General features: G+C 52.6%; 1 pseudogene; it reads left to right on the forward strand.

The window, feature by feature from the left end:
• LOC119353698 overlaps nucleotides 1–24,617 on the forward strand; it is a 72,631-nt pseudogene that overhangs the window by 32,054 nt on the left and 15,960 nt on the right.

Here is a 24,617-nt window from a genome sequence, read left to right on the forward strand (position 1 = left end):
CGTTGCCTCTGGATGAATAGGACCCCGTGGTGTGCTGGAGGGCTGGATGAACAGTAGACGGTGGAGGGGTGCCCGTGGAGGGGTGGTTGAACAGGACCCCGTGGTGTGGAGGGCTGGATGAACAGTAGATGGTGGAGGGGTGGTTGAATAGTAGCCGGTGGAGTAGCGCGCGGTGGAGGCTGGATGAACAGGAGCCCGTGGAGGCTGGAGGAGGTCGACGGTAGCCCGTGGAGGCTGGAGGAGGTCGACGGTGGAGATGAACAGTATCCCGTGGAGTCCCGTTTTGTGGTACGCCACACCCGTCCCGATGAACATGACCCCGTTTCGACTGTAGCGCTCCAACACAAGTCCGTTTCCTCTGTTTTGCGGTATGCCACACCCCCCCGATCAATAGGACCCCCGTTTCGACCGTAGGAGGTCCGTTTTGTCCGTTTTGCGGTACGCCACACCCTTCCCGATCAACAGGACCCCGTTTCGATCATAGGAGGTCAGTTTCCTCTGTTTTGCGGTACGGCAGACCCCTCCCGATCAACAGGACCCCGTTCCGAACGTAGGAGGTCCGTTTCCTCCGTTGTGCGGTACGCCAGGCCTCGTTTCCATCACCTGTTCCGTCCAAACCCTCCTGATGAACACGACCACACATTCCGTTCCGACCCAGCCGGTTGGCTCCCACGCGTTCCATTGCCTCCCGATGAACATGCCGCATTCCGTTGCCTCCCCATGAACACGACGCATTCTGTTGCCTCCCCATGAACACGACAACGACGTTGTTTCTCCGTTCCGACCCAGCCATGTACACGAGCCCTGGCCGTACGTATGCGCGAGTAGGCGTTCGAGACCTCGCCCATATGTACACATACGTGGCCGTATTTTCTTTCTTGCACCCTGGCCGCTGTATGTACGTGTACATGCTACGTGCACGCCTCTACTAAGACACGTACGCGCCTCTACTAAGACACATGCGCGCCTCTACATCCACCAGTATATATGTACGTACACGTTCGCGACCAGAATGACAACGCTACATACGCTTCAACCAGGTGGGTCCTGACTATCAGGCACTTCCTTGCATGCGAAGATGTTGCTGGTGGGTCCCAGCAGTCAGGGGGGCGAATCGTTTTTTTGCCCGGATGCACTTCCTTGCGTGCGAAGATGTAGCTGGTGGGTCCCAGCAGTCAGGGGGCGAATCGTTTTTTTGCCCGGACGCACTTCCTTCGTGCGAAGATGTGGCTGGTGGGTCCCAACAGTCAGGGGAAACGTTTTTTTTGTGAAATACAGTGGCCCGTACAGTGGGTCCCCGCTGTCAGGTGGAGGAATCATTATTTTGCGCATAATAAGGAGGCACTTCCTTGCTGCGGCCATGGACCCAGCTGTTAGCCTCTCCACGTACAGGCCACGTCCGATGGAAGTCGTTCCTTGACCACGCCACGCCGAGAGCACCACGGCGGTGGACGACGGCGAGGACTAGGAAGGGGACGACTCGGAGCCGGGGAAGACGCAGCAGTGGATGCCCACGCGAAAAGGAGTACGAGGGTTCAGTGGTTCGGCTGCGGTGTGAGGCTGCTATGGCCGTAGAATAACTTGGGGTCTGGGTGAGTAGAGGGATGGCCTGGCCAGCGGTGGGAGTAGTAGGGGCGATGAGGCCTCCGCGGCATCACAGCCGGCCACGGGAGGCAGGAGCACGCGGCACGACCGGCGCTGGTTTGGGCGGCTGGAGCAAGAAGACCAGAGGTTGAAGAAGCACTACGGCCATTGGATGAACATCGTATGGTAACAGGAGCTAGAATCGTTCATATTGACTAAGTTGACAAAGCTCTCCATCCTCGTCAACTTGGTAGGCCCACAAGTCAGCCTCCCACTATGCTGGGTTCCAGCTGGCAGGGGGAATATTCATTTTTTGTGCGTAATAAGGAGGCACTTCCTTGCGTGCGAAGATAGTTGGTGGGTCCGACATGTCAGCGGGGGGCACGTTATTTTCACGAAATACAGAGGCCCTTCTGGTGGGTCCTAGATGTCAGGTGGAGGAATTATTATTTTGCACGTAATAAGGAGGCATTTCCTTGTGTGCGGCCATGGACCCAGCTGTCAGCCTCTCCACGCACAGTCTACTTCTGATGGTGTCGTTCGTTGACCACGTTGACCACGCTGCGCCGAGCGCATCCAAGGTGGTGGATGACGGGCGAGGCCCCGGACAACAACGAGCCGGAGATGGGAAGACGCGGGAGTAGAGTCGTAGACGGAGAGGTGTACGAGGGTTAACTGGTTCTAGTGCGGTGTGGTTCGGCAGTCGGTGGAGAAGAACAGGAGGTGTCGAGGGGTGGAGGGATGGCTTGGCCAATGGTGGAGTAGCGCTTCATAACGAAGCGTGCTAAGTAGAGCTGCTAGCAGCAGGAGGCGGGAGGTGGTCCCGGCGGCGCTGGAGGAAGAAGACGAGAGATTGAAGATGGATGCCGGTCGTTGTAAATCCAACGGCTAACATGTCAGAATCATTTGTTGACTAAATTGACAACGACTTGCATTGGCTTCGACCTATTGGCCCACATTTCAGCCTCCAAAAATGTGGCACGTATTCAACCCATTTTTTTCCAGAAATTACAGACTTTTTTTTGCGCGGTAGAATTTACAGTCAATTTGATCTTTTTTTGAATTACAGCCATTAGCTGGGCTGGGTGAACAAATAATGTAGCGTCCATGTGGCCCATTTATTTTATTTCCTAAAAAATTATGGGCCATTTGCACTTTCTCGAAATACACGATTTTGCTGGGTTGATTCTAATTATAATGTTGGGTTGGGCCAGCAATGTTATCAAAAAAAAGGGGTTGAGCATTTTGTTATAAATATATTTAAATAATAAGTGATATTATTACATTCGTCCTTAAATCTTACCAAGCTTTTGTACACAATCACTAGGATTTTTGTGCCAAAATAATCCAGGATTTTATTTGTTAAGAAATTATTTTTATAAGTTAATAAGATGTGGGATATTGTTTTCTTACATATGTAAGTATCTGTTAAATATATGATGACAATAAAAATAATGTATAATAACATATAAAATAATTTAAATATATATAATATAGTTAGAAGGGAAACATAAGTTGGACCTAGCGTTCCTATTCTTATATAGAAAAATAGAACAGACCTCTGTGTTTTCTTCAAAAAAATACATAAATTGGGCTGCCAAAAATAAAACCTCGGATAGGAGGTCCATAGGCCGGTCGATACATGACGGCCCTAAAAAATACAAACAGGCCTATGGACCTCCCATCCGAGGTCGTGGGCTGCGCATGTTAAAAATGAAAGCCTAGACGGGGCAGCCCAAAACCACATCCAACACTTGCCAAAACTTCGTCCCTCGTTTTCTGTGTGTTTCGCACACTCGACATTGTGTGGGCATTTTGACTGTGCATCATATGAAGATGTGCTATGCATGAATGTTGATCAGCATGATGTTAACTGGCTGGTAGTTCCATTTTCGACCATGAATAAAACTTCCAACATGATGTTAACCCTGTTTGAAAAGGCTGTGTTAATATAAATGCTCTGCCTCTGAAAGTTGCAGTTTCTTATCTGAAACTGAACTTGCAGTTTCTTATCTGAAATTGAAACTTGCAGTTTCTTCTCTGAGAATCACATTGTCTGCACTTTTATACTCCTATGAAACTACATTTTTAAGTGCTAAAAATAGATCTCTAGAATTCATAAAATACTTCATATGCTCAATACTGCAAATCTGAAATTCAAAAGACATTCATATCTGAAAGTACTCCCAAAATACACAACACAAAACACAATTCATAACCTGCAAATACTGACAACCCTAAGCTCCTCCTAACAATTCACAACATGTCCGCCTATTGGGCTGGGGGGGGGGGCAGCCCCCTCCTATTCCTCGGTGACAGACAGCCACCCCGTGAGACGATGTGAATGGCGAGGGAGACGATGGCGGGGAAGTGTCGTCGGGCCAACTGCTTTTCTCCTCTTGCAGTTGGGTTCGATCGACGAAGACTCCACCGGCTCGCTCTGGCAGGACACCCTCACAAACGACACCCTGTAGATGCTCGATCCTTCAATCTCTGGTGGATGCTCCATCTGGGATCGATACTCCCACCACCGCTCCCTCACGATCGGATTCAGTGAATCTGTTTGCTCCATGGCCCAGAGGAGCAGCTCTATGTACTCCGGCGCGACTCCCTCCGGGAGTATCGCCGCCTTTTCGCTCTGTTGCATATATTTGACCATGGATGTCGCCGTCGCCGCTAGTTGGTCCTTGTTGTCAAACCAAGACTGTATCTCCAACATCCTAGCTAGCTTCACAGGGTCGCCGTCTGCGATCCTCACGTATCGATTGTACTCCTCCATCGATCTACTTCTCCACAGCACCTTCACTCGCCGATGGTGGTTTTTGAATGGAAGAGGAGAGGAGTAGCGCTGGTTTTGGATTAGAACAGGAGAGGAGTGACGCTGGTTTTAGACTGGAACAGGAGAGGAGGGGCGGTGGTTTTGAAATGGAAGAGAGGAACGGCGCTGCATTTAGATTGGAATAGGAGAGGAGCGGCGGTGGTTTAAGAGGAGAAGAGCAGAAGATCGGCGCTGGTCTTGGAAGTATCTTTTTGTTGTTTTGCGTATTTTGGGTCAAAGTTTGACCACGTACTGTATTTGACAAGCAAAATGTGAATGCATGTCACCAACAATTGTATCATTTGGTTCGCATCTGAATGTACTTTCAAATTATATTATTTTTGCAACGTATAACATATATTTTATATGCGAAAATCATGGTCAATTATGACCCAGAATAAAAGGGAGACTAGTTAATGTGGGGTCGCTTTCTTAATTGAAGGGTAAATTGATTTTGATTTTGATCCAGTCACAGCGCGCCGGCCCTCTCGTCCAATCCTAAATCTCTTCCGCATGCTCCTCTCCCTCTTCTACATTGCAAAACCGCCTTCTCTCCTCTCCATCATCTCCATTCCAAAACCACCGTCTCACCTCTCCCTCTTCTGATCTTCTCCATTGCAAAACCACCTCCTCTCCTCTCCATCATCTCCATTCCAAAACTACCGCCTCGCCTCTCCCTCTTCTGATCTTCTCCATTGCAAAACCACCTCCTCATGCACGTGGCCCGGAGGCGCAGTTGTTGTCATTTTGATCTGAAGCGTCGGATTATAACATATAACACAAAAAATGCCACATGACAAGAAATCATAACCTCACTGCCCAAAGGAGACAACATGAATCCCGACGGACAAACTAGACGAGGAACAAAGCTCAAATTAAAGATAAGCTCGTAGAAAAGGGATCCATCGATAGATGTCCTAATTAACATAGCCGGCTTGACCTAGATGGCAGCCGAGTAGTCACTGTTCGTGCATGTGCCCCCAATGACTAGCCCAACTCAGTTGTCGCTGTTTAACCCTTGTAGTGATCTGAAGCACATGACACCTAATTTTGCGAGATGACAAGAAACCTTTTTTAGATTTCTCACCACAACTACAGCCATGTACAACACAGCCTGCACGATATGTAGACGATAGCCAATCCAGGCGTGTCTGCTGGAGTCTGGTCACATGCATGGACGAACTGATCTTCCGTGTCTTGCAGGGATCGTCCAGGCACCAACGTAGTACAACACTTCTCTAGTACTATTGCTCATCTCCCTCTTCTATTAAGTCACCCGACTTGCGGGGCCAGGGAGTGTGCCTATGGTCGGTTCTCAATTGTCGTCCCACATGTGTGTGCAAACGCAATATGACGCGCGTTCCATTCGGAGAGCAGCGTGCCAGACCGACCGACCGTCTGGGGTGCGACACGAACGCGACGGGTGTGCTATATACTCCGTACATGTGTACCGCCGTTTTCTAGACGCTTTGCTCCATGGCGCGGGCACAATCCATGAATACAAAAGTAGTATAGTGTATACTACTTAAAAGTCGAGGAAGGGCTTTTCCTGCGCGGTAGGCAGCGGGGCAGTTCCGCCTAGTCGGTTCGACAGAGACACGAGAAGACGAGGGAGTAGGCTGCTGCAAACATAGGGCTGTGTGATTTGACAGCGAGTTACTGCTGGACAGGTGGGGCCCCGTGATTTGACTTGCCATTATCATTTTAACTGCGGCGCTATGACCGGCGTGAGTCTCCCGATTCCTGACCACCTCCATTACAAAGAAAGAGATAGAGAGGAGTAAAAAATACACTTATAGCCAACCTTGTTGTAGTATGAGTGACTAAGTGATGACTATGTATGACATGCCAACATCAGATAGCCTAACGCACCGTGTTAAATCTCCAAGGGCGTGACCGCGCGAGCGACGCGACGGTCGTGGTAGGCGCGACCATGATACGGGCTGCTGGCAGCCCTTGGATCTGAGATCAAACGGTCGCATGCTAAGTTGCTGAAAATTTGCAGAATAACCCTCCAGGATAGGATATTCACCCATAGGTCTAGAATCACGCCATGCAACCGTTCGATCTCAGATCCAAGGGCTCTCGGAAGCCCGTATCATGGGAGAATGGAAAGCCACTACCCTGCCGTTCGCACGCTGGCAGTTCGCTCCTACTCGTCCCCGCACGTCCTTCAATACTACGTTGGTTCGCTCCTAGTCGTCCCGTCCATTCACATTACGGTAGTTCCACTAATCCTAACCCTCCTCCCAAATCCATGGCGTCCCAAATCTCCATGATTGGCGGTGAGTACAAGGTTAGAACCATCACCGGCGATGAGTTCGATGTCATCTACACCCATTCTTCTATGATGGTGAAAGGATGCCTTTCTCGCTTCAGACGCATGTTCGAAAACTCAGATGATGAGTGGGTCGCTGGGCTAGATGTTGAGTACACCACAGTCCTGGGACCAGAGAAGGATCTAAAGGACGAAGAGAGGAAGAAGCCCGCCGTGATCCAAGTTTGCATACATAACGTTTGCTTGGTCTACCACATATGCCATGCTGACATTGAGTGCCAGGATTTTTAGAACTTCCTCAAGGACAAAACAATGAAATTCGTTACTGTAGCCTTAAGAACGACAGGGATGTCCTACGTCGGATAGGTCTCGTTGTAGGCAACCCCTTCGACCTCCAGAAGAATCGGCTGGTGTCCTCTCATCAGCCTTCAATGCTGACCCTGGCAGGAGCCATGATTCATCCTTCGTATGGTAAACTGGAGAAACCTCCATACACATTTCATCGTCATGCATGGCAGCGGAATGTACCAGATATAGACCACATCCACTATGCTGCAATGGATGGCTACCTTTGCTTCAATATCTACAAGGGTTGGATGAAGAGAAACAGCCAAGTGTGCGGTTCAAGCAAAGAAGTATCGGCCAAGAGGAAGAGGGACAAGGACGAAGTCGAGGACGTGGATGAGGACTCCAAGTAAGGTGGCAGTGTCGTTGCTCATGGTGGTTCTAATGTAGTGTCTACCGGAATAGTTGTAAAGTTTAATTTCAGGTGTGCTTAATTTAATTTGAGGGGTGTGTTGTGCTGAGCCCCCAGCAGAACTATGTTATGTTTATTCTCGTTACTTTAACTCTTCGGTACATACATACTAGTATTTCTTACATTTCATCTTTTAGTTGGTATAGTACTAACACTTGTTTCTTCACATTATATACGTATAATATATATATGGCCAACATCGTATAGCCAGCTGTTTAGTTGTCAAAGAATTTCAGGGTGCTTAGTTTTGTCAAAGAATTCCAGGATGCTTAGAGGGTGCTTGGATCCAAGGGACTTATTTTAGTCTGACTAAAAATAGTCTCTTTAAGAGGCTAAAGTTCCAAGCACCCCTGACTAAAGAGGGGCTAAAATTTTTTAGTCAGGGGTACCCCTACTAAAATGTGGATTACTCCTCTCTCTACTCATTTAACTCCTCTCCTTTAACACAGGCGAGTTCTGGATTGGAGGGTTTGGAGGATAATAAATGCTCATTAAGTTGATTTTAGCCTTTTTAGTATTTGGATCCAAGCATGGGTGAGGCTAGCATGTTTTAGTCCCACTACTTTTAGTCATGGGACTAAAACGTATCCATGCACCCTCTTAGTTTTATTTGAGGGGTGGGTTGTGCTGGACACCATTATTGTGACTAGCCTTTTTAATAGTACTATATGCATAATTTGGCGACGAGCGCTCTCTATATGTACCACCTTTTTTTAATTTCAAGTTTTGCTCCATGGCGCAATCCATCGATACTACTAGTGTACAAAAGTATGCATTTTTTAAAAGGCTAGAGGGCGGGGCAGTCTAGCTTGGTCGGTTTCACGAGAGTCGAGGGCCTTTGTGATTTGACGGCTCAGTACTACTGGAAGGCGGGGCCTTGTGATTTGACTGCTCGTATAAATGCACCGACGACCTGATCGAGGAGGAGCAAAGAACCGTGGGGTATACTCAAGTTTTCCACTGGAGTAGTACTGCGACGGAGGAGCACGAAACACGGCAACCCAGTGCCATATGGCGATAAAAAATGATCTAATTTGCTAGTCATCTCATTGTTAGCATTGTTCTATTCATTCCCTAAAAAAACCATTGTTCTATTCATGCCTCGCAGAGAACGTGACACGTGCGGCGAAACACCCGAAGCAAAAGATGAAACACAGGAGCAAAAGAAGAAGGAAGATTATCACCCCAAATGATCTAATTCGCCGCGGAGTCGTAACTGCTTCTTCATCGCCTCCATGACCTCCATCTCCTTGCGCGTCTCCTCTGCCATCTTCTTCATTCTGTCCATGACGCGAGATTTCTCGATGCGAGCCTTCATCATCTGTTCCACGACCGCATTACCTACCTTGATAGCAGCCGGGTGCTCGATGCGGAGTTTCGCCAACTCCTCCTTCTGTTCCATGACGAGGGCCTGCAACATCTTCATCGAGGAACTACTATTCTCATGCAGCTTCTTCCAGTCGGTGTTCTTCCCCTTCAACAGATCGATCTCATGGTAGAGCTTCGCCTTGTCCTCCTGAAGTCGCAGGATTTCGCCAGTCGCCTTCTTCTCCGAGGCAATGCTCTTCTTCAGTAGCATCACCAAGCCGGCGGTCAACTCCCCCTGCTGATTGAGCTCAGCGGGCATGTCGTCGAGGCTCTCCTTCAGCAACTCCATCAAGCCTTGGATGAACTCCTTCTGCTTATTGAGGTGCTTATTGAGCTGATCGGGCATGCCGCCGAGGGATAATGATTCCAGCTCCGCCGGCTCGGCATGTTCGCCTCCGCGGCTAGGGCGCTCCTGGGAGCCATCGCCTGCCCGTGAGAGATCTTTCGAGGTCTCTGCGTGGCGGCGAGCCCTCTTTTTTTTCCGTAGCCTTGGTTGCCGCTCCCTTGTTACGAGTAGTTCTCGACCTAGAGCTCTGCTCACCGGCCATGGCAACGACGGACAAAGAAGAAGCACTTATGAGGAGGAAATGTAGAGTAATTTTCGGTTAGGTAGTTCCCCTTTTTATAACCTAAGTACTAGCACTAGTACTAATACCTGCATAGTGGGAACACGTTCAGGTTTGGTACGTACTAGTAGGTGTGAGCAGGCTTTCGAATGTGATGGGAACAAGGTAAAGATTAATTGATGGTTTTGGTTTCGAGGCCCGAAACGGCTCCCAATGAGTTTAGCGGAACATAAATTTCAAGTACTACACTGCTCAAATGCATAAATATTATATTACTGTCAAAAATTGGCACAAAATACGAAGGAGACCAATGGAAGTACTACTAGCAACCCATGAGTTAACTACTCGCACGCGCGCAGTGGAGTAATAATGTCTTTCTTCCGCCCTCATGTCCACTCAATTTGCATGCGCTGTATTAATTGACCATCAATGAAGTGAACGACTTTACACGCGTCAAATTATCACATGGGGTGGATCTTGGTACAAAATTGTGTCCGCCCGTGTACCCGCGTGTGCGTGCGAGGGAATGAGTGCGTGCGTGGCGTGCGTGCACATCTTTGCTTCGTGCATGTACCGCCAGTATGGCTCAGGGAGGACGAGTAGATTCTTCTGGAACCAGCAGCACGTCACTGTGATCAATCCACGCAAGGAGGTCGTGACAATGCCTTCACATGTGCCACGTGGCTTCATGAACTGTGTCGGTGTACTAGAGTAGGGGTACCCTAGTATCCCGAACTTTTGCACGGGCAGTCGCAGCATCCCGCGGCAAGGCTTGCCGGGTGACCGCCAAGGTCCTCCGTAGTTCCTTTGGAGCCATTCAAGGACAAAGCATCCAAGCCAAGGAGACAAGACCCCGGCAAGAGGAGCTTGCCGGGAAGGCCAACCAAGGCACAAGGACAAAGTATCCAAGCCAAGGAGACAAGACCCTGGCAAGAGGAGCTTGCCGGGAAGGCCACCCAAGGCATCTCAAGGAACTTGCCGCGACGCGCCACGCGTCCCGGCAAGGCCCGGTGAGCGACAAGCTCCCGAACGCGACAAGACAACGACCGCGGCAAGGCGCTTGCCGCGGCAAGCCACCACTCTGTGCCCGCGCTCCAGCACATCCACCAACGTGTCGCTCTGGGACCCTTCCAGGCGTACGTGGTGGGAGGTTGTGCAGCCGGCGGTGCGCGGTGGCAAGCGGCGCTGACAAGATTGCCATCTTGGGGAGCGGTGGCGTCCCTGACGGTCCCTTTTGCACTATTTAGGCGACGCAGACGGGCATTTAATGCCCTTGTCCCCTGCCTTCAGGGTTAGGTATGATACACTGTAGCAGGTAGCTATACCAACCGCAACACCTTTCCATTTTTACCCTTGTCTACGTGGTCTCCGCCGCCGGAGGGCCGCTGGTGCTGTCCCTTGCCAGACACTTCTTCCTTGCCGGAGAACTTTCCCTTGCCGGAGGACTCTCCCTTGGCATTTCGGGGGCGGCCTCCACACGCTCCTGGTGGGGCTGTTCTGCTCCTACACAAACCAACAGTCAGATGTCAGCATAGAAAGAGCATCCATGCGCGCCTAACAGCGGAAAGTGAACCATATACTTACGCTGGGGGCTGCTCTGGAGAACAGTTGCCGGGTCCGGCAAGGTTGTTTCGGACGCACCCCCTGCTGTCGCGGTGGGTTCGTCCTCGATGACAATCACCGGGACCTGGGCTCTCTTCGCTGCTCTCTGGTCCAGAGTCCTGAAAAGGAATAAGTTCAGAATAAAGCAAATGAGATACAAGACAAAACAGCAAGAATTGAAGAACTGCAAGTACAACAAGAGAATCTTACTCTTCTTCTTCTTCGTCGGAGCTGAACGCGGAGAAGTCGAAGTCCGGCTCACGTCCGGCGCGAGGAGGCGGAGGAGTAGTTTCCCTTGGCCGCTTGGCGGGAACAGTGGCGGTGGTCTGAGACGACCCCGCTCCGGCTGCCGCCGCGGCGTGAGAAGCGGCAGGAGCAGAAGCGGTGGTCCGGGTGGACCCCGCTCCAGTTGCCGCAGCAGCGTGAGATGCTCCCGCGGCAATAGTGCTTGCCGCGGTGGAGCGTGTCGCGCGGCGCGGTGGCTGTTCACTCGCCCGCCGCTCCGCTACGTCCCCGGCCTTGCGGAGATGCCTTCTTGGTGGGGATGGAGGTTCTGCTTGCGGCAAGCTGCCTGAAGATGAGGAGGAAGAGGAGTTGATCTCCAGCGAGCCGCTCGTATCCTCGGCGGGCTCGCTCGACCCGATGTCATGCCCGGCAATCTCTTTCTCACCGACGCGCTCCTCTCGCTCGGCACGGCTTGCCGCCTCTGCTGCATCTGCCTCCTCCATGGTGAATCCAAATTCGCCCGCGGCTGCGGCTGCCGCCGCCTCTTCCAGCCTAGTGGCGATGCGTGTCATCTCCGCATCAGTGGTGTCGCGGGTGAGGCTATCCTTTTCGTCGGAGCGGACCGGCACTTCTACCAAGCCGTCAAAGAACTCCTGCACGACATCGTCTGCACGCTCTTGCCAAGTTGGGACAATTCCATGCGAATCGCACAGCGGCATCATTGCACCGATGCGGTCGAGCGTGGAGTTGTTGCACAGCGGAACGACGCCCCCCGGCAACCTGAACACTTCGGGATGTTGAGGGTCGTATTTGAACAGCTCCTGGAGCATCGCGTTAAGATCCAGAACAGTGAAGTTGAAGTTGAGACCCGGACGTAGCCTCATGATATCCGCTGCATTCTTGAATTCCCAGGCGGGTCTCCCCCGTTCCTGCAGGGGGGCGATGCGGCGACGAAGAAAATCTGCCCCAACAGCGCCTACAGTGAGCCCGGCAAGCTTGAGGCGTAGGATCCGGGTGACGGCAATCTTCAGCCTATCGTCTTCCGGGGCAACGTCACTTCAGTCGCTGCCGCGTGCTACTGGGGCTTGGCGCCGGGCGGTAAACGGCTGCGGGTTCTCCTCGACAATCCAGCACCAGTCTGCTCTCCATTCCTCCCACTTGCCGCGGAACTCTCCCTCCAGATAAGTGTCCTTCTTGCCGGCCCTTGAGATCCAGGCGATTCCGCCGGATAAAGGCTCTCCTCTCTCTACTCGGGGCATAAAGAAGTGGCGAAAAAGGGCTACATTGGGATGGACTCCGACAAAGTTTTCGCAGAGATGTGCGAAAACTGCCATGGTCAGAACAACATTGGGGGTGAAATCAAGGAGGTGGAACCCGTAGGTGTTCATAATATCACAGAAGAACTCAGAGAAAGGCGGGCAGAGCCCCAGTAGAAGAACAAGGCGAAGAATGGATACTTTGTCCTTGTGCCTTGGTTGGCCTTCCCGGCAAGCTCCTCTTGCCGGGGTCTTGTCTCCTTGGCTTGGATGCTTTGTCCTTGAATGGCTCCAAAGGAACTACGGAGGACCTTGGCGGTCACCCGGCAAGCCTTGCCGCGGGATGCTGCGACTGCCCGTGCACAAGTTCGGGATACTAGGGTACCCCTACTCTAGTACACCGACAGGAGCCCCCGGGCCTGGGCCATACACGGTGCCAAGCACTATTGGGCCAGTCCCAAAACAGGGCACGGGCACGCGTGGCCTGGGTTACACCGTATCTCTCTCCGTATCCACCGCGCCCTCCCCGAACGACACGCGTTGAATGCGGCATTGTGGGAGAGATCGTGGGTGATTTCTATATTCGGAAAGGCGGAACGTCCGCCCCCTCCCCCTTTATAAGCAGGGGAAACAGGGGTAGTTCGCCTATTCGCCAGTTGCTACTCCAATCTCGGAAATCTCCGCCGCTCCCTCGTCTTCCCAAAGCTGAAAGAGAGCATCGCCCCGCCCCCCATCGCCACCAGCACCACCAACGCCGTCGACCTCCTCCACCACTTCTGCCATGGCTCCGAGAGCCGACAAAGGGAAGGTTGTGAAGTCGACCGAGGCGCAGCGGCTTGCGGTGCTGCGAAAGGAGCGGGCAATCTCCCCCCCAAGCTCGCTGCAGAGTATGAAGGCTTGCTTGCCGGTCTCAGGATCGCGGCAGACCTTGGGATCAAGAAGCTCATTATCAGGGGTGACTCGCAGCTTGTCGTCCGCCAAGTGAACAAGAGCTATCAGAGTCCGTTGATGGAAGCCTACGTCGACGAAGTGAGAAAGCTAGAAGAGCACTTTGACGACCTACAGATGGAGCATGTTCCAAGAGCTCAGAACGCCATTGCCGATGGCCTATCAAAGTGCGCCGCACTTAAGTTACCTGTGGAACCAGGGATCTTTGTGCTCAAGCTGACTCAACCGTCTGTAACGCCATCAACTGGACAGAGCAAGAAGAGGAAGTTGATTTCTGGTGACTATTTGCCGACAGAGCTTCCCGAAGCCGCCGCCAAGAAGGTCCCCAAGATCAACGCCAAGAGCGCTGAGGAGCAGTCTGCTCCGGCAAGCCCTAGGGTTTGTTCCGTTGAAGCAGAAGCTCCCGACAAGTTTTGCTCCGGCAAGCTTGCCGGGGAACGTCAAGCTCTGGCAGAGCCGCAGGTTCTCGCCGTAGAAGCGGATGTTCCCGCAGCAGCAGATTTGCCTTTAGTCCTTGTTGTCGAGCCACAAGCTCCAGCATGGGCGCAGCAGATTGTCCGTTTCCTTCAGACAGGAGAACTTCCCGAAGAGCAAGAAGAAGCGGAAAGAGTAGCCCGGCAGTCAAGTATGTACCAGTTTGTCGACAAGACACTGTACAGAAGAAGACTCAACGGTGTGAAATTGAAGTGTATTCACCGAGAAGACGGACAAAAGCTGTTGGCAGAGATACATGGAGGCATATATGGTCACCACATTGGCGCAAGAGCACTTGCCGGCAAAGCATTCCGGCAAGGTTTCTTTTGGCCGACAGCCCTCCAGGATGCAACTGCACAAGTAACTAAGTGTGAAGCGTGCCAGTTCCATTCCAAGCAGATACACCAACCAGCTCAAGCTCTCCAGACGATCCCTTTATCCTGGCCATTTTCGGTCTGGGGGCTTGACATCCTCGGCCCCTTTCCCCGAGCAGTCGGGGGCTTTGAGTACTTGTACGTTGCAATCGACAGGTTCACAAAGTGGCCGGAAGTGGAAGCAGTGAGGAAGGTGACATCACAGTTAGCAGTCAAGTTCTTCAGGTCGATTGTTTGCCGCTTTGGGATCCCTAACAGGATAATCACCGACAACGGTACGCAATTCACGAGCCGCACCTTCATGCAGTACGTCCAAGATCTTGGCGCCAAGGTCTGCTTCGCTTCTGTTGCTCACCCGAGAAGCAACGGTCAAGCGGAGAGGGCAAATGCTGAAGTGCTGCATGGGCTCAAGACCAGAACTTTCGACAAGCTGCACAAGTGCGGAAGAAACTGGATCGAGGAGCTGCTGGTGGTTCTTTGGTCGATCAGGACGACGCCAAATCGAGCCACTGGCCAGACACCTTTCGCTCTAGTCTATGGAGCAGAGGCAGTTCTCCCCACGGAACTCGTATACGGGTCACCTCGAGTGCTCGCTTATGATGAGCTTGAGCAAGAGCAGCTGCAACAAGATGACGCGCTACTCCTTGAGGAAGACCGTCTTCAGGCTGCTGTACGAGCTGCTCGTTACCAGCAAGCTTTGTGCCGCTACCATAGCCGCAAAGTTAACGCCAGAAGTCTCGAGGAAGGCGACCTTGTTCTTCGGCGTGTTCAGTCCGCCAAGAATTCCAACAAGTTGACGCCAAAGTGGGAAGGCCCTTACCGGGTGAAACGAGTCACTAGGCCTGGCGCTGTCCGCCTTGAGACCGAAGATAGCATTCCGGTGAGCAATTCCTGGAACATTGAGCATCTTCGTAAGTTTTACCCGTAAGGCGCGGTTGCTGGAACCTGTTCCGGCAACCACCTTTTGTACAAGTCTTGCCGCTGTTGCATGTAATCCTTTGTACAAAGCCGGGCGCAGACCCCGTGCACAAGTAAAGCTCATATGCACCGCACATCTTGTCAATTTCATGCTTTCTATTTTTTGCATATGTGATCTGACACTTTGTGCAGCACCTACTCCCGGTAAGCAATAACGAGCCGTAAGGCTCCATATCTTTATTTTCTCTTCTTTCTTTTTTCTCAAGGAAAGCAAGGTTCCCTCGCCCACAAGTTTGCTGGGGGGAAAGGAGAAGATAATGGTATGGACCAGGCGTCGTTCAAGAAAGTTTCGCCTTACCGGGAAGCAAACAACAGAAAAGCTAAGTTGCCAAAGTTTGAGCAATCAGATTTTAAAATTTTTAAGTTATCTCCCTTGAACGACCGCACTTTGTATGGAAAACTTGTGCGTGGAGGAACCAACTCGTAGCTAGTTGCGCCCTTACTTTGTTTCGAGTCCACTCAACAACTTAAGTGAGCTGCGACTAGTTACGACAAGGTTTCTTGTCGGTAGCGGCACCGCCAGCAGGCTGCTGACGTTTCGCACTCAGCGCTCGCGGCTAAGGTGCCTGCACCGGCAAGTTCCCTAAAAGCATAGGGAAAAAACATACAAAGGGAGGAATCAAGTAAAGGGAATAACGTTGCAATCATTACCCGAAATAGAGTTATATTACAAGTTAGCTTGTCGCGGCTCTAACAGATTGTTCTCATAACATGACCAGCAGCGACAAGAAAAGAAGAAAACGGGCGTCCTAGTCTATGCGATCGCCCTCAATCCTCTTGATCCCGCTCACCTTGTCCACAATGGGTGCGACAAGGGTCTTGAGTGCCTCCAGATCAGCATCCGGCGGCAGGGTCCTGAGGACGTTGGCGAGGTTGAGGCCCGGGTTGCGGAAGGCCACCTTCACCAACACCTTTTGAAGAGCTCCCGCGCAGATCTTGCGCGACTCGTCGGCCAGCTGCTTTGGGATCTTCTCCCGGAGCCGCTGGAGGGCCGTCGCCACGCCTTTGAAGAACAAGGTGAGCTTGGCGCTGGGTTGGAGGTTCTCATCAGAGGGATACTCGAGATCCTCCACCCCCAGCTGCGCCAGCTCCCTGTCGATATCTGCGGCAGCACTCACGAGACTCTCCGTCTAGTGCTCCACATTCTCCCTAAAAGCATTCTGGGCGGCGGCAGCACTCGCCAGCAGCGCCTTGTCGGCCTTGATCTCCTTCTTCAAGGCCACCTCCTGCTCCCTGGCGCCATCCAGCGTCTTGGTCAAAGTGGTCAGCTTCAACTCAAGATCTGCGTTGGAGTCCTTGGCGGCGCTGAGCTCCTTGCCCTTCTCGGCGAGACGAGCTTGCAGCTCTGAGTTGCTGTGGGCGTCCTTCTCCCGATCACGCTTGAGCGCGGCAAGCTCTTCACCACTTGCCTTGAGATCGGCCTCCCAGCTGCGCCACCTTCGTCTCTAGCTCCTTCTTGGCGGCCTAGGCAACAGCGGCAGCATCCTCCGCTTGCTTGAGGGCTCCGCCGAATGTTCGCTCGCGCGCGGCAAGCTCCTCCTCGTGGGCGTCAAGGTTGACCTTCCGCCGCACCAGCTCGCCCTCCTGCGCAAACAGCTTTTCAGCAGCAAGCCGCTGTTGCTCTTCGACTTCAGCCTTCTCGAGGAAGAAGGCCTTCTGCTCTTCAGCGAGTTGCTCCCGTTCCTCTGCCAGGGACCGGAGAGCTTCCTGGTTGAGGCCCCGGAACTCCTCCACGCGCTTCTCGATGTCTGCTCCCGCCTTCGCGACAAGCGCCTCGCGGGATTCCAGCTTGGCTTGCCGCGCGCGGTAGAGCGACAACAGCTTCCGCAGCAGCCGCTCCTCCTTAGGCTCGCTGCTGCTGCTGCTCGGCGCGTCAACCAGCATCAGCCCAGCGGAGGCGAGCACCTCTCCGTCGAAGCTCTCTCCTTCAACCGGCGCCCTGGAGCTCGACGCCCAGGGGAGGTTGATGAAGACGCCATCGCCGGCCTTCAAGTAGATGCCCGGCTGGGGCTCTTTGGAGCCTGGCGCTGCGGCAGCGGCGGACGGGTCGGCGGTCGACGTAGCGCCTGGCGCTCCTGCGGCCTCAGGGCCGTCAGTGCAATCACCAGACCCCTCGCCAGTTGCTGCGGCCGCAGCTTTGGCGGCCTCGTCGCCGGCGGGGTCATCAGCGCCGGCTGCTTCTTCAGTGGCAGCGGCATCGTCGGCAACAACCTCGGTCTCCATCGGCTCCGCAGTAGATGGGTCTGACGGCCGGAAAAGGGAGAAGAGTCAAGCAAATACCCAAGAAAAAAGAAAGAAGATCAAAAGAAGAAGAACCCAAGGGAAGTTTTGAAGCGAGAGGAGTACCTGTACCGGGTTCTGCAGTCGTGGTCTCCGCCGCCGGAGGGCCGCTGGTGCTGTCCCTTGCCGGAGACTTCTTCCTTGCCGGAGAACTTTCCCTTGCCGGAGGACTCTCCCTTGGCATTTCGGGGGCGGCCTCCGGGCGCTCCTGGTGGGGCTGCTCTGCTCCTACACAAACCAACAGTCAGATGTCAGCAAAGAAAGAGCATCCATGCGCGCCTAACAGCGGAAAGTGAACCATATACTTACGCTGGGGGCTGCTCTAGAGAACAGTTGCCGGGTCCGGCAAGGTTGTTTCGGACGCACCCCCTGCTGTCGCGGTGGGCTCGTCCTCGATGAAAATCACCGGGACCTTGGCTCTCTTCGCTGCTCTCTGGGCCAGAGTCCTGAAAAGGAATAAGTTCAGAATAAAGCAAATGAGATACAAGACAAAACAACAAGAATTGAAGAACTGCAAGTACAACAAGAGAATCTTACTCTTCTTCTTCTTCGTCGGAGCTGAACGCGGGGAAGTCGAAGTCCGGCTCACGTCCAGCGCGAGGAGGCGGAGGAGTAGTTTCCCTTGGCCGCTTGGCGGGAACAGTGGCGGTGGTCTGAGACGACCCCGCTCCGGCTGCCGCCGCGGCGTGAGAAGCGGCAGGAGCAGAAGCGGTGGTCCGGGTGGACCCTGCTCCAGTTGCCGCAGCAGCATGAGATGCTCCCGCGGCAACAGTGCTTGCCGCGGTGGAGCGTGTCGCGCGGCGCGGCGGCTGTTCACTCGCCCGCCGCTCCGCTACGTCCCCGGCCTTGCAGAGACGCCTTCTTGGTGGGGATGGAGGTTCTGCTTGCGGCAAGCTGCCTGAAGATGAGGAGGAAGAGGAGTTGATCTCCAGCGAGCCGCTCGTATCCTCGGCGGGCTCGCTCGACCCGACGTCATGCCCGGCAAGCTCTTTCTCGCCGACGCGCTCCTCTCGCTCGGCACGGCTTGCCGCCTCTGCTGCATCTGCCTCCTCCACGATGAATCCAAATTCGCCCGCGGCTGCGGCTGCCGCCGCCTCTTCCAGCCTAGTGGCGATGCGTGTCATCTCCGCATCAGTGTTGTCGCGGGTGAGGCTATCCTTTTCGTCGGAGCGGACCGGCACTTCTACCAAGCCATCAAAGAACTCCTGCACGACGTCGTCTACAGGCTCTTGCCTAGTTGGGACAATTCCATGCGAATCGCACAGCGGCATCATTGCACGGATGCTGTCGAGCGCGGAGTTGTTGCACAGCGGAACGACGCCCCCGGCAACCTGAACACTTCGGATGTTGAGGGTCATATTTGAACAGCTCCTGGAGCATCGCGTTAAGCTCAAGAACAGTGAAGTTGAAGTTGAGACCCGGACGCAGCCTCATGATATCCGCCGCATTCTTGAATTCCCAGGCGGGTCTCCCCCGTTCCTGCAGGGGGGCGATGCGGCGACGAAGAAAATCTGCGCCAACAGCACCTACAGTGAGCCCGGCAAGCCTGAGGCATAGGATCCGGGTGACGGCAATCTTAAGCCTATCGTCTTCCGGGGCAACGTCACTCCAATCGCTGCCGCGTGCTACTGGGCTTGGCGCCAGGCTGTAAACGGCTGCAGGTTCTCCTCGACAATCCAACACCAGTCTGCTCTCCATTCCTCCCACTTGCCGCGGAACTCTCCCTCCAGATAAGTGTCCTTCTTGCCGGCCCTTGAGATCCAGGCGATTCCGCCGGATAAAGGCTCTCCTCTCTCTACTCGGGGCATAAAGAAGTGGCGAAAAAGGGCTACATTGGGATGGACTCCGACAAAGTTTTCGCAGAGATGTGCGAAAACTGCCATGGTCAGAACAACATTGGGGGTGAAATCAAGGAGGTGGAACCCGTAGGTGTTCATAATATCGCAGAAGAACTCAGAGAAAGGCGGGCAGAGCCCGCAGTAGAAGAATAAGGCGAAGAATGGATATCCATTTGGAGCCATTTTCCAAGCGGCGGCCGGAAGTACCTTCGTGCGCGGATGCGCTCGCGTCTCCGTCGACCAGAAGAGGTAGTAATTCTCCCTCAGCTCCCTCGCAGCGAGCTTGGGGGGGGGAGATTGCCCGCTCCTTTTGCAGCGCCGCAAGCCGCTGCGCCTCGGTCGACTTCACAACCTTCCCTTTGTCGGCTCTCGGAGCCATGGCGGAAATGGTGGAGGAGGTCGACGGCGTTGGTGGTGCTGGTGGCAATGGGGGGCGGGGCGATGCTCTCTTTCAGCTTTGGGAAGACGAGGGAGCGGCGGAGATTTCCGAGATTGGAGTAGCAACTGGCGAATGGGCGAACTACCCCTGTTTCCCCTGCTTATAAAGGGGGAGGGGGCGGACGTTCCGCCTTTCCGAATATAGAAATCACCCACGATCTCTCACACGACCCCGCATTCAACGCGTGCCGTTCGGGGAGGGCGCGGTGGATACGGAGAGAGATACGGCGTAACCCAGGCCACGCGTGCCTGTGCCCTGTTTTGGGCCTGGCCCAACAGCGCTTGGCACCGTGTATGGCCCAGGCCTGGGGGCTCCTGTCGGTGTACTAGAGTAGGGGTACCCTAGTATCCCGAACTTGTGCACGGGCAGTCGCAGCATCCCGCGGCAAGGCTTGCCGGGTGACCGCCAAGGTCCTCCGTAGTTCCTTTGGAGCCATTCAAGGACAAAGCATCCAAGCCAAGGAGACAAGACCCCGGCAAGAGGAGCTTGCCGGGAAGGCCAACCAAGGCACAAGGACAAAGTATCCAAGCCAAGGAGACAAGACCCCGGCAAGAGGAGCTTGCCGGGAAGGCCACCCAAGGCATCTCAAGGAACTTGCCGCGACGCGCCACGCGTCCCGGCAAGGCCCGGTGAGCGACAAGCTCCCGGACGCAACAAGACAACGACCGCGGCAAGGCGCTTGCCGCGGCAAGCCACCACTCTATGCCCGCGCTCCAGCACATCCACCAACGTGTCGCTCTGGGACCCTTCCAGGCGTACGTGGCGGGAGGCTGTGCAGCCGGCGGTGCGCGGTGGCAAGCGGCGCTGACAAGATTGCCATCATGGCGAGCGGTGGCGTCCCTGACGGTCCCTTTTGCACTATTTAGGCGACGCAGACGGGCATTTAATGCCCTTGTCCCCTGCCGTCAGGGTTAGGTATGATACACTATAGCAGGTAGCTGTACCAACCGCAACACCTTTCCATTTTTACCCTTGTCTACGTTGCCACCTGTCGGTGACCCCTTGAGCATATAAAAAGAGGCCCATGCGCAACGTAGGAAAAGGGGGGGGAGGAAGAGAACACTCAGGCTCGGTCTCGTTAGCTGCTGGGGTGTACTGTAGCACTCCGCGCTCCCGAACAAGAACTCAATACAAACCACAAAGTAGGAGTAGGGCTTTACGCATCCGTGCGGCCCGAACCTGGGTAAACCGCTCGTGTGCTTCGCCTCGATCCGCTCTTCGTGCGACCCTCGCCCCCGCCGAACCGAAAGGGACTCGGTCCGCCGGTCCCATAGGTGCTCGTGGATTAGTACCCCGGCAAACTGTAAGAGAGACACTGTGCAGCGTGCCATTGGTATTCTAATTTACGTGTTTTGCACATACTCGAAGTACTAGTAAGGTACACGTGCATTGCACGCATCAGATTTTGCAACCAAATTATGAATAAATACCACACTATAGCATGTAAGCTCTGAGTCATATATGCCTGATGTAGCCCTTCATTTAATTATTATAGTTCATCTCATTCAAAATCAATTAGTTTTTATAAAAAAGCTAAGAACGTGAGAATAGGAAAAACATGGGATTATAGTGGAATGTCGTCTTGAATCCTACAGGATTGTACGAGTGTTTGATTGTGCATAGAAAAAACGCAAAATTCTTTCAAAGAGGTTTGAGTGGATGGGATGTTTCCTATGAAATCTAGTGCAAATGAATCATATGGAAAAATTCCTATGGTTTACAATCCTACGAATCAAACAACCAAGACAGGAAAAATTCCTAATGATTAGAATCCTCCAAAATTCCTTTGAGAATCCTTTGAATCAAAGAAGCCCTTACTCTATTTTATGATTCATGGAATTGTGCGTTGTAAAGCATAAAGTAAAAAATAATAATGGCAATTCAACTAGAAAAAAAGTTTGGGCAGTTATGATACGGAAGATTCTAGAACAAAAGAGAACCACTGTTGTTTTGAGGTTTGTGCATTATGCTTAAGTTCAACCATGGAGTCTGCTAGATTGTACATGTGGCAAAATCCGGTGGGGGGCTAGAAGATGGTGTGAGGGGCCGAGTGGAGGGAGACTATGAAGGAATGCACAAGTGCGAGATCGATATTTAGAGAGAGGGGGCGAACACGTGCGCTATTGTGCGTAGTGGCGGAACCATGAAAAATAAATGAGCTAGGGGGCCAAGCATTGCTAATCCTTTACGAGGAGGGTCAATTCATGAACTTAAACCATTTTAGCAGCAATTGTCTAATGATCACATTCATATTAGCCTCGATATATAGTGATGTTAGGGGGGAGGGGGGCAGGTCCCTTACTGCCCCCTGTCTTCGCCATTGTGCACGCGTCTGAGAGATGAAGCGGAAGGCATGGATGATGAGAGGGGGACGTTGGATATATAATTAATGTGAGTGTATTAGCTATATATTTTAATCCTATATAGAGAGGTATAGATTGATCGATGTGGACGTGGGAAAGAGGGTGAGACCTCACTAGATATATTGATTGATTGGTTTGTGTGGAAAACTATGAAAGACCTAGCTATATACACACATACATAGAGGAACATCGATCGTTGCGCATGCACGCGTGAGAGATAAAGAATGCCCGATATGATGGAGAGGGGGATGTGTGTGGGTGTGTGCCTTCATGGGAGACCGACCTGAAGAAAAATATTGCATGCGTGCGATGGATAATGCCGACTGGTAGTGTGTGTGCATGCATGCACGAGAGAAAGTTAGTGGTACAATTATAAAGAGAAGACTACTGTGTGGGTGTAAAAGAATAGGTGAGGTCATAATCAATGTAAAGTTGAATTCAAATATTTGAATAAGAGATCCTGATGTTTGAAACCCATGCATGCATGAATATAACGGAGATCTGCGCGGTGTTTTTTGGGAACGAGCATGTTGTAATGTATACACATTGAACAAGGTCAGACTGATTTGAATTCGAGATACCGATGGAAGACATCATTTGGCCACGCCGCATCTGTGCATGGACACAGTATTCTAATTGGAGATGATGGGCGGCTTTCGCATCACATATTTATATCTATACCCCTATATATTATATTATATTGTGTGCGGGTAACTTTAACTTTGAAAGATGGTCGTTGGATGAGGCAAATCCGATGGTCCAAAGATGGCAAATTTGAGCACTACTGGCCGTTGGATATCATCTAGATTCCACCAGATTTCGCCACATGTATAATCTAGAAGACTCCATGGTTGAACTTAAGCATAATGCACAAACATCAAAACACAAGCACTTCTTATTTGTTCTAGAATCTTCCGTATCAGAATTGCCCAAATGTTTTTCTACATGATTTTCCATTATTTGTTTTTACTTTACTCTTACGATGCACAATTCCATGAATCTTAAAATAGATTAGCTTTCTTATAAAAACTACATGATTTTGAATGAAATGAACTATAAGAATTAAACGAACATATACATCATGCATATATGACTCAAAGCTTGCATGCTATAATGTGGTATTTATTCATAATTTGGTTGCCAAATCTCATGCGTGCAATGCACGTGTACCTTACTCTAGTCTAAATGGTGTTTGTGTGTGTGTTGTGCGTGTTGAGGTGCAAATTGTTTTTTTGGGTACACGTTAAGCTTGTTCTTTCGAAATTTCAAGCCGCGCCTTGTTATGACGAAAATTTAAGCTAGCGTCTCTGTTTATCATGCTGTGAAACTCCCGCCTCTTCAACCCGTGCCTTGTTAGCCCGAAATATTTAAGATATATCTTTGTCTCGTTGTGCTCCGACAACTCCCTCCATCTCAACCCGCGCCTTGCTATTCCGAAATTACAACGCGCGCGAAAACTCCCACCTCCTGTGAAATCCCAACACACGAAATGCCCATGGTACCCCTGAACCGAAAGAACCGCCTCAAATCGGTGGGGGTACTTTCGTAACTTACCCCACATTTCGGACAAGCGCATCTCTAAGCCATGGTTCCCCACTGCCATCCCATCCGCCCACCCATTCGTACACCGAGGCCGCGAAAACCCGCGATGAAACCCCACACCCTGCTCCGTCCGCCACCCAGCCGGAGCCTCTTCCCCGACGACGTCGTCCACAGCAACACCTCAACGTCCCTCATCCATCGTACCGGATGAGGATCCGTCGTCAATCTCATCGTCCCGCTGGTTCAGCCACCCCGTCCTCCACCTCCAAGCAGCTGCCCCGACGTTCCCCTCGTCTTTCGCGCCACCTCCATTCCCATACCGCCGTCTTCACCTGCACCACCGGAAGAGCATCATCATCACCGTTTCCTCGGATGAAGCTGCGGCCTAATCGGCGCCACCAAAGAGGTTGTACACTAATCGCCTCATTTTCTTCTTGATTCGATCTCACGGTGCTGCCGGCGCTCAGTCCCGAGGCGACACGGCGGGGCTCCATCCACGGCGGCATCACCGGCCACTTCCTCCACGACATCACTCCCTCGGCGGCGATGTCCACATCAGTAGGAGCTGCTGCTACTTTAGCCCTCGCTCGCGCTGCTGCTCTGCTCTTGCTTTCGGTCCCCTGCCTGGTCTGCTCTTGCTATTGCTCTTGCTCGCGCTGCTGCTCTCGCTCTTGCTCTTGCTTGCGATGCTGCTCCGATTTAGCTACACTTCAGTCGACTGAATCAACTTTTGGGAAGTTGATTTTCAGGGGGTGGGGGGGATCACCGGGGTGAAGGAAGAACCAGCCGCAGCGGGAAGGGGGGCTCGCCAGAGAGGTACCCCACTATCTATCTTAGGGTTCAGGATGGGGCGGTGGTCGCCGGTGGTGGCAGGGCGTTGGCGGGGCGGTGGCGTGGGAATCGCCGGAGAAAAAGCTCGGCATGGGG

This window comes from Triticum dicoccoides, chromosome 1A, assembly GCF_002162155.2.
Source record: "Triticum dicoccoides isolate Atlit2015 ecotype Zavitan chromosome 1A, WEW_v2.0, whole genome shotgun sequence".
In the NCBI taxonomy this organism is placed as follows: Eukaryota; Viridiplantae; Streptophyta; class Magnoliopsida; order Poales; family Poaceae; genus Triticum; species Triticum dicoccoides.